Here is a 9,901-nt window from a genome sequence, read left to right as displayed (position 1 = left end):
CTCAGTTATTAGCAAAAATTCTATCACACAGTAAGTTTCCAAATATAAAAGCCAGAGTTTTACAATGACTTCGAAGCTTTTACATGATCTAGCCACTCATTTAACCTCTGTGACCTCTTTCCCTGCTACTCTTCAGTCACTCACAGTGGCCTCCTTGCTATTCCTCAGATATGCCAGGCATGATCCAACCTTATGGCCTTCAAGATAGCCAATTCCTTTGTCTGGAGTGACCTTATTGCTGATAGTTCTGCGCAAATTCATCACCTTTCCATACATTTGTTCAATTGTCAGCTTCATTGTAACTACCCTGATCTTTCTATTAAAAGATTTAACTCCCCATCCCCTGCCTAGCAACCTTGATTTTTCTCACCCTGATCGAATTTTTCTTTTTCCCCATTGTACTCTTCCTTTTGAATGCACTATGCCATTTTTATTAAGGTTTATAGCTTTGAATTGTCTCACCCATTAAAATAAAAGTTCTACAAAGCCAAGTATTTCATTTACCAGTGTAGTCTGAAGTAATATCTGCTATATAATAGTTCAGTAGACAACTGGTAAATTTCAAAATAAATCAATGTTGAGAGTATACTGAATTTCATAAGTCATTTCAATATTTTTTTCCAAAAAATAAACTACATAAAACATACTTTAAATTTACTTTCAAAATATTTTATAGCATATAATGGACAATATACATAAGCCTAAAGAAACAATCCTATAATTAACCATTTCATACCTACTTAAAAACTGCATAATACCACACTCTTAGATCCTCTTTGAATGCTCTAAAATAACCCTTCAAAGGAAATACATTTTTAAAACTCACAGATTTTTTGGCAAATAATATAATAAAATAAAAGTTTCATTCATCTATGTAGATCAAAATAAATATTTTTAATAAGCATGAAATTATAACTCTGAAGTGTGCTAAAATGAAACCACCTGCTAAGGGTGAGAGAACAAAAATAAACACCCTTTTTCCAAATAAGAGGAATTTATTACCTTTGAATCAAAGCATGTGGATTTGTTTTAACTGGCAATAAAGCAATATGGAGACACAAACCATAGAAAGTCATATTTTAGATTTCCAAAAGACTTCTAAGTGAAGAGTATACATTTTTTAATTGCTACATAATGCTACATAATGACAAGATGACAGGTTGTGACAAATAGCATTTTAAAAGCTCTACTCATAATGGAACGAAAGATGTCATTTCCCTATAATTTTATATATGTCTTTAATTTACTATATCTGGATCAACATATTACCAAACAGATGTTCATCAAAGACTAAATCATTTTTAATGGAACATAATAATTTGAACCTACATCTATTAATCATTTTTTTCGATCTAACATTTATAGTCTCGCTAAACATTTTATCAGTTGTTGACAAAATTCAAAATAAATAAGATAAAAAGTCGTGTTTGGAAAGTAGATTTTTTTTCAAATTTGCATTTAAATGAAAATATTTGCTGATATTTTTAAAACTTTAAAAGTAATTTTATATATATATCTGACCTATCAGATGATATAAAATTTTTGGAGAAAATATGACATATTTTTTGATCTTGGTTGAAGGTATTAATAAAGAGCAACTGTTTGTATTATTTGTATTGTGATATCTTAGTTAATAAACATGGATAACTGGTATAAAATATGTTTTTTTAAAAATTTTATTTATTTACTTGACAGAGATCATAGGAAGGCAGAGAGGCAGCCAGAGAGAGAGGAATGGAAGCATGCTCCCAGCTGAGAAGAGAGCCCACTGTAGGACTCAATCCCAGGAACCTGGAATCATGACCTGAGCCGAAGGAAGAGATTTTAACCCTCTGAGCCACCCAGGTGCCCTAAAATATGTTTTTTTTTTAATATAGAAGTATAGTTCTTGCCAAAATATGGAACTAGCTGGAACTGAATGCCTCCTTCAAAGTCAGCTCTGGAGAAATTATGCCAGTGTAATATGGAACTATTTCAGATATTAACCAAAAAGAAAGAAATGATGATAAATTCCTTAAAAGACTCAAAGTTGCCCTTGACTGGTATGTTTCAAGCTCTATTCCTGGTTTGAAGACAGGTTTTAACAGGCCTGTCACTGTAGAAATCCACTAGATGTTTAGAGGCTATCAGAACTTTACAAAAACCTTGAAGGGGTAAAGACTTGAAAATTCTTTAGAGAGATTAGCTCCCTAAGGCATTATTCCTCCACACATTTTCCTCCAATCAATTAAGACTGATGGATGAGGGGCACCTGAGTGGCTCTCTCATCACGTGGGTGGTGGGTTAAGCCTCTGCCTTCATCTCAAGTCATGGTCTCTGGGTCCTGGGATCCAGCCCCACATCGGGCTCTGCTCAAAAAGAAGCCTGCTTCCCTCCCTGCTTGCCTGCCTCTCTGCTTACTTGTGATCTCTCTCTCTCTCTCTTTCTCTCTCTCTGTGTCCAATAAATAAATAAAATCTTTAAAAAAAAGCTGATGGATGATAAATTATGAAAACTGCTCCCTCCAAATGATGCTTCTTCATAAGGATTTAAGAATTTAAAATTGTAAGAATTTAAAATTGAAACTTGATCATAGGATTTATCTTATAGAATAAAATCAAGTGAAGGCAGTTATTATTAGTTCTGAAGTATTGGTGATTCTGAATTCTTGGCCTCATTAGTAAATTTATTTTTAAATTCTCCCATGGAGTGGTGATTGGCCTTCAGTCTTTCATTGATATACATCATTGGGTCAAATGAGATGTGTGTGCCCAGAACTATATATAATCTTTTTTGTATTTCACTGGAGATGGCATTTCTGAGTTTTGTTCAATTGAATTTGGACAGATGTTTTAATAGTCACTTCTAGAGTTGGCCCTGGAGAATATCTTCCTTTTTTTCTCTTCCCGATTCTCTGAAAAACCCTGACTAATTCACATTATCACAGTAATATCACATTTCAAGTTTTTCCAAACACTAAAGCTGCAAAATAGAAGGAAGCTACTCAGAATGGAATACTATTATGAATGATTGAGAAAGAAAACATTATTATAATTAAGCTACCAGGTTTCAATGTATTTTATTGTTGCTTAGAAAATCCTAGCATACCCAGACTTTACAGAGATTTGATGATCCTAAGAAGAGCTGAACTCATGGACCAAAATAACTATGCACATAAAAAGTACAATTACTTACCTAAAAAATATGATGTGGTTAACTTTATATGCCAATCCAAGTGTTATGGGAACAGGAATTAAAAAAATAGCTTAGGGGCGCCTAGGTGGCACAGTGGATTAAGCCACTGCCTTCAGCTCAGGTCATAATCTCAGGGTCCTGGGATCAAGTCCTGCATCAGGCTCTCTGCTCAGCAGGGAGTCTGCTTCCCTCTCTCTCTCTCTGCCTGCCCTCTGTCTACTTGTGATCTCTCTCTGTCAAATAAATAAATAAATAAAATCTTAAAAAAAAAAAAAAGAATGACTGTACTTTTAAAAAATAGCTTAAAAGGAGCGCCTGGGTGGCTCAGTGGGTTAAGCCGCTGCCTTCCGTTCAGGTCATGATCTCAGGGTCCTGGGATCAAGCCCCACATCGGGCTTTCTGCTCAGCAAGTAGCCTGCTTCTCTTCCTCTCTCTCTGCCCACCTCTCTGCCTACTTGTGATCTCTCACTGTCAAATAAATAAATAAAATATTTTTAAAAATAGCTTAAAAGTATATGATAAAATAATGATATACATATACAAGGAAAAGAAAGATACTATACTGTGAATATAAATTAAGTGAAAATTGTTGAAATAAAGAATACAATAAATGGAGACTAAGATGAATATAGCTGTAAAATGAATAAATGAGTTGGGAAAAACAAACAAATTAATGACTTCTGCCCAAATACAGCAGAAGAGAAAAAAAAAATAAAGAAAATATTTAAATAAGTACTGAGATAAATTTTGGAGAATTAAAGAAAGATAAAAGATACCAGACTTAAAATGATGCCAAACATGAGATATCAGAAACAAAACAAAACAAAAACTACACACACTAAAAACCACTCGTATACATTATGGTGAGTTTTAAGAATATCAAAAACAGAGAAGAGCATAAATGATGCCCAAGAGAAGAACAGATCACCTAAAATGTACAAGAATAATACTGACAGCACAATTCTCAATAGTAATAGCATATAAAGAGACAGCTGGGAGTTTTTATAGATGGAAAAGATATTTGAAACTAGGTATTATACATCAATCCAAATTATTGATTAAATTTGAGAGCACAGTAAAAATACAATGAAGCATGTTAGGTCTTAGAACATTTATCACACAGAGACACACATTTTGGAAAACTTCCTTGGAAGACAGCTCAATTTAGATCGAGAAAACAGAATTATGTACTCAAAGGCACATTTTGAAGGAAGGATTGAATATAGTCTGCACTGCAAATATTCTTTAATCGTATGTTCTGAATTTCCTAAATTTAAGAAGTATTTGTTCAAATATTTATCTTTAAATAAATCCTAGGAGACTTTTTCTTGGATTCTGGAAAATCAGTCCATTTGGATACAAATCTTTTTGTCACTGATGGAAATTTTGATAGCCCTTAACTGTGGAATGCCTAATGTATTGTTACAGCAATTGTGATTTGCCAATACATGGGTGATGTGTGTGTGTTGTGTGTGTTTATTTTTATTTTTGATGGTTTAACTCTTCTATGAGATTTTTAAGTAGACATGATTTTAATAAATTATGATTTGTTGAAATTTATTTGAGGTCATATATAATAAAATGAAATTTGTGTGAACTAAAGAAGTGCATCTTCATTTTTTTTGTTTTAAGAGTAGACTGGTCTTTAAAAATTGTCCAAAGAAGTACATTATATTCATTATTAAATTTGATAATATACAATAAAGTATTTATGGTCATACTGGACCATATCAAATTCTACTATTAATTCATATTCATAATTACCATAAGAGGAAAAAGGGATATTTTTCAAAATAATAAAAAATTAGCGTATTTTTCAGAATATGATATAGTGTTATTCACTGAACTGAGGGAACAAATGTCAAAGTCTAACACAGTTTACAGAATGTTTTAACATAAATTGAAATTTAAATCTGACCAAATTTCACAGTTTTAAGTAAAATGATAGCACTTTATATTCTTGAAAAGTGGTAAGTGACCCAAAACATGACTTAGAAAAACAAATTTAACACTACACTAGTCTGAGATGGTTAAGTTATGGTACAACTTGCCATTGTGTATCATCAAATGGTATATTTTTTTCTTTTGGGCTTGTCATTATATTTTATTTTAGCCATTCTGGTAAGTGTGTAGTGATATCTCAGTGTCATTTTAATTGCATTTCCTTGATGTCTAATTATGTCAAAATATATTACTTTGATGTTTAATGCTCTGAACTTTCTCAGTTCAAGACCATGAAGCCACTTTGGAAAAATACAGTTGCAGAGGCACTCATAGACCAACTCTTATTTCGAAATAAGAAGAAACATTACTACCCATTCCAACAAAAAATAGATTTGTTATGCAGCAGGGATTTTATAAATTACCTGACACAACTTATATAGTAAGATGAAATGGGACAGGCGGCTTCTTGCAGCTATATACAACATCATTTTAATTTCAATTTTCAGTATAATTTTTCCAAGGTATACACAGAATATATATTTAATGTAAATTGTGAACATTTTAAACTCTGTATATGGAAATTAGTCAATTTTAAGTTTATAACAATCAAAATTAACGGAAGTTTATTTTAAATTAGTTAGCTTTCTCTGCATTGCAAGACAGAATAATCAAGAATTGGTAAGAAAAAAGTAATCTCTGTAAAATTACCGGGGGTGCATTATAAAGTGTTCGGTAACCGATCAAACTCACAATTTGGATTGAATGGCAAGTGATTTTTAAAATCTGGAACTCATTGTCAATTTTTTTTTCTTCATTGTGTCTTAATAAATTACTGTGTTCATTTGCATGGAAGTGAAGAAAAATGCATGACATTTCATCTCAACACTAACACCTTTAACTGGCAACTCTGAATGTACTTTACAGCAGTGTAACAAAGTAAAGATCAATGATGTTTCATGAAATATCTGTTATAATTCTCAAGGAGATAGGGAGTTTGTGCAAAAATGCAAATCACTTTGCGACTAAACACATTGTTTATTTCAGCTAATTTTAAGAAAATATGCTGAGAATCTCTCAAAAAAGGAAGCAATGATTTAGGTTTGCCTTCAAAATCCTTATCTAATCCTGAACCAACAGCACATAGTTCAAAGAGCAACTAATTTGAGTAGCTCCAATCTACACATTTCCTAACAATGCTTAATTTAGTGGAATTTCTGTCCAATTATGTTAATTTGATGTAATGAAAGACAAAAGTTCAAAAAGATCATCCTTAATTTATATAGATGCCAAACTCTGCATTTTCTGAATGACGCCCAGGAACGTATTTTCAAAAACAAACAAACAATGCCAGAACCACTATTAGGTCATCTCTAGGCAGAAAGTGACTCAGAGCTTACATTACTCTCTCCCTGAAAGTATACTGTAGGCACTGAAACTACTACCCTGAGTCTGTGCTATCAAATTCCTTAAGTTAGAAAGTTTTAAAACCCGTCTGTGTGGGAGTATTTCATTTACAGATAGAGATTTGGTTGTTTATACATTTTCATACTTGATTTTTAGGGTGTAATAACTATGTTTTAAAATTCATGGTGGTTTTGAATACTGTTGGATAATTGAGCTAAAATGGTATATCCATTCCTCCTAGGAAACAGAAATTATAGAAAGGTAGTGCTTTTCAAATCTGACATCTTTGAGTAATTGTAGTTTCATATAAATGCAATAGGAAAAGTGTCATTCATGTTTATGATATTTTCTATAAATAAATTAGAATGTACTGGAGGCCTGATATAAAGTGGGATGCCTAAACTTCAGTAAGATCTTGTTTTCAATTCAAAATAAATTTTATTTTTTATTTTTTTATAATGTCCCTCAATTTCAGATAAGCACCCCCATTAGGTCCACTCCGTTTTTTTTAAGATTTTATTTATTTTATTTGACAGATAGAGATCACAAGTAGGCAGAGAGGCAGGCAGAGAGAGAGGGAAGAGGAAGCAGGCTCCCTGCTAGGCAGAGAGCCCGATGCGGGGCTCGATCCCAGGACCCTGGGATCATGACCTGAGCCAAAGGCAGAGGCTTTAACCCACTGAGCCACCCAGGCGCCCCCAAAATAAATTTTAAATTGAATTATGCACCTCTAAGTTCAGAGACAATAAACATCAACCAACACAATTAATAAGTTCTATTTCTTGAAATTTCGGGAACATTGATAGTCTCATCTCCTGGAAGAACAACAGCTAAAATTTTAGGTCATGGATTCCTGCTAAAATATCACTTTCCCAAAGAAAATTAATGTTAGGAATTTTCATTGATTGTTATTGATCATGAAGAATATAACAACCACGATAAAAAGAGTAGGAAAAACATGATATCTCATCTGTAAGGGCATGTGGAAAGTAGGAAATGCTAATAAAAATAACTACCATTATTTCCTAAGTTAACATAATATAACAGAACAAAAATATTTCAAAACAATGTTTTCTTTTTTTTAAGATTTTGTTTATTTATTTGACAGAGAGAGATCACAAGTAGGCAGAGAGGCAGGCAGAAAGAGAGGAGGAAGCAGGCACCCTGCTGAGCAGAGAGCCCAATGTGGGACTCGATCCCAGGACTCTGAGATTATGACCTGAGCCAAAGGCAGCGGCTTAACCCACTGAGCCACCCAGGCGCCCCCATAACAATATTTTCTAGGCTCATTCTGATAACTCTTTTCTACATTCAAATTTAAAGGTTGAGGCATGTGATATATATTACACAAAAAACATCCCAAGGCATTCGTTAAAAAAAAACTTTAATAAAGAACAAATCCAAAGGAATTTCTTTTCTAATTTAATTAACAAATTATGAATTGACTTACCTATTTCATCACAGTGTATCAGGCACCAATAATATTTTTTAATCGTCACACCTGATGCAATAGTTATCATCTTTCAGACATACTGATCACGAACAAGCAAATAAACAAGAGCACCGTAGCTTAAGATCTACCTGCATAAATATAGGCTACTTCAGACAATCTCTTCACCACAACATAGAAATGAATAGAAATCATACATGCTCTGTATGGACATACAGATGAGATAGAAGGGGATGGATGTTAATATATGCAGAATCTTTATTAATTACATTGTAAACCATAATATGGAAAAACAGAATACAATTTTAGAAATACCCAGGTCACCATCATTGTTTTATTTTTATATGTGTAGATAAGGAGTTTAATAAACAATCCATGACTATTCAACTCTTTATATTTTGAAAATTTTAGTAAAAGTAACAAACCTACCACCTAGAAAATTATACTTATCTGCAACATACAGCTTTGCCAGCATGGTAGAGGAAAAGCAAAACAAAATAAGTAAGAAAAGTTTAACATTTCACAAGAGATTTGCTTTTATTTTTTATTTATTATTTTTTATTTTTCATTAATTATTTACTTCTATTTTCTACTTTATTTTAATGAAAATGTCATGACCATAACATAAGAGCAGAATTAAACCAACATGAGAAATTATTTTTTCATAAGTTAAAATAAACTAGCTTGGTGATTAATTCAAAATTATATTACAAATTTCAGTGTTCTTGAAGTAAGTATCACTGCATAAACAAATGAGTCAGGAGTCATAAACTAATGATGATTCTAAATGTTATTTAGAGAGACATTCTGTACTTAATATATTTCAAATATTCTACACAAGGCAAAGTGGATCCAAGTAATCTGTAGGCAAAATAAGATTTTAGAGAAGTATATATTTCCAACAGTATTTATAAAATATTACCTTTATGTAAGGCATCATCCTGGACTTTGTGGAAAACACACAAAGGAGTAAGAAGTGGCCCTTCAAGAAACATATACAATATCAAGGTTTAACATGAAGCAGCATGTCTTCTCTAAGTAAAAAAAAAAAAAACATTGTACCAACTGACTTTACTGAAACTTTATATTTATTGCTCTCATTTTAGGTCATAGTGTCCTTCTGCATGCAGGCTGCTATAACGGACATGATATAGACTTAATAGCTTATAAAGAACAGGAATTTATTTCTCACAGTTCTAGAACGGAGAAGTTCAAGATTAAGGAATGGGCAGATCCAGGGAGAGCCCACTTCCTCATAGATGGCTATCTTCTCACTGTAAACGTACATGATGAATGAATCAAGAGAACTCTCTGGGGTCTCCTTTAAAAGGACTGTAATCCCACTTATGACCTAATCACCTCCCAAAGGCCCCTAAGTTTTAATACTATCACTTCCAGAGTTAGATTCCATAATATGATTTTGGGAGACATAAACATTCACACCATAGTATATATAAACAAAAAAAGACACAAAAACAACAAACAAAAAAATTATTTTAACTACCTATTATTTTCAACTACATAAACTTTTAATTTGTTTCTATATAATATTAAATAACTCATTTGAGTGATTCACTTATATCCAATGCATCTGAGTGCAATTAAATTTGCTTACCCAGCATATCCAGAAGCATATTTCTTCAGACTATCCCATTCCCCACCTTACAGGATTTACCACAATTAGAAGACATGGGATAGAGGATAGATAGATAGATGTATACATAAACACACTTGTACATACACATATGCATATTTTTTCCTGTTAATGATACTCATGCAAATAAAATTTAAGCTCAAGAAACCTGTCTTGTGTGTTACTTAATATCCAGTTTTTAGTCAACATCCAAAAACAAATAATCCAATAAAACCATGGATAGAAGACATGAACAAGTGTTTCCCCAAAGCACACATTCAAATGTTCAGTAGATA

The sequence above is a fragment of the Mustela nivalis genome (assembly GCF_964662115.1).
Source record: "Mustela nivalis genome assembly, contig: HAP1_SCAFFOLD_347, whole genome shotgun sequence".
Lineage (NCBI taxonomy): Eukaryota > Metazoa > Chordata > Mammalia > Carnivora > Mustelidae > Mustela > Mustela nivalis.
The sequence above is the reverse complement of the archived record's forward strand: the minus strand, read 5'-3'. Positions refer to the sequence as shown.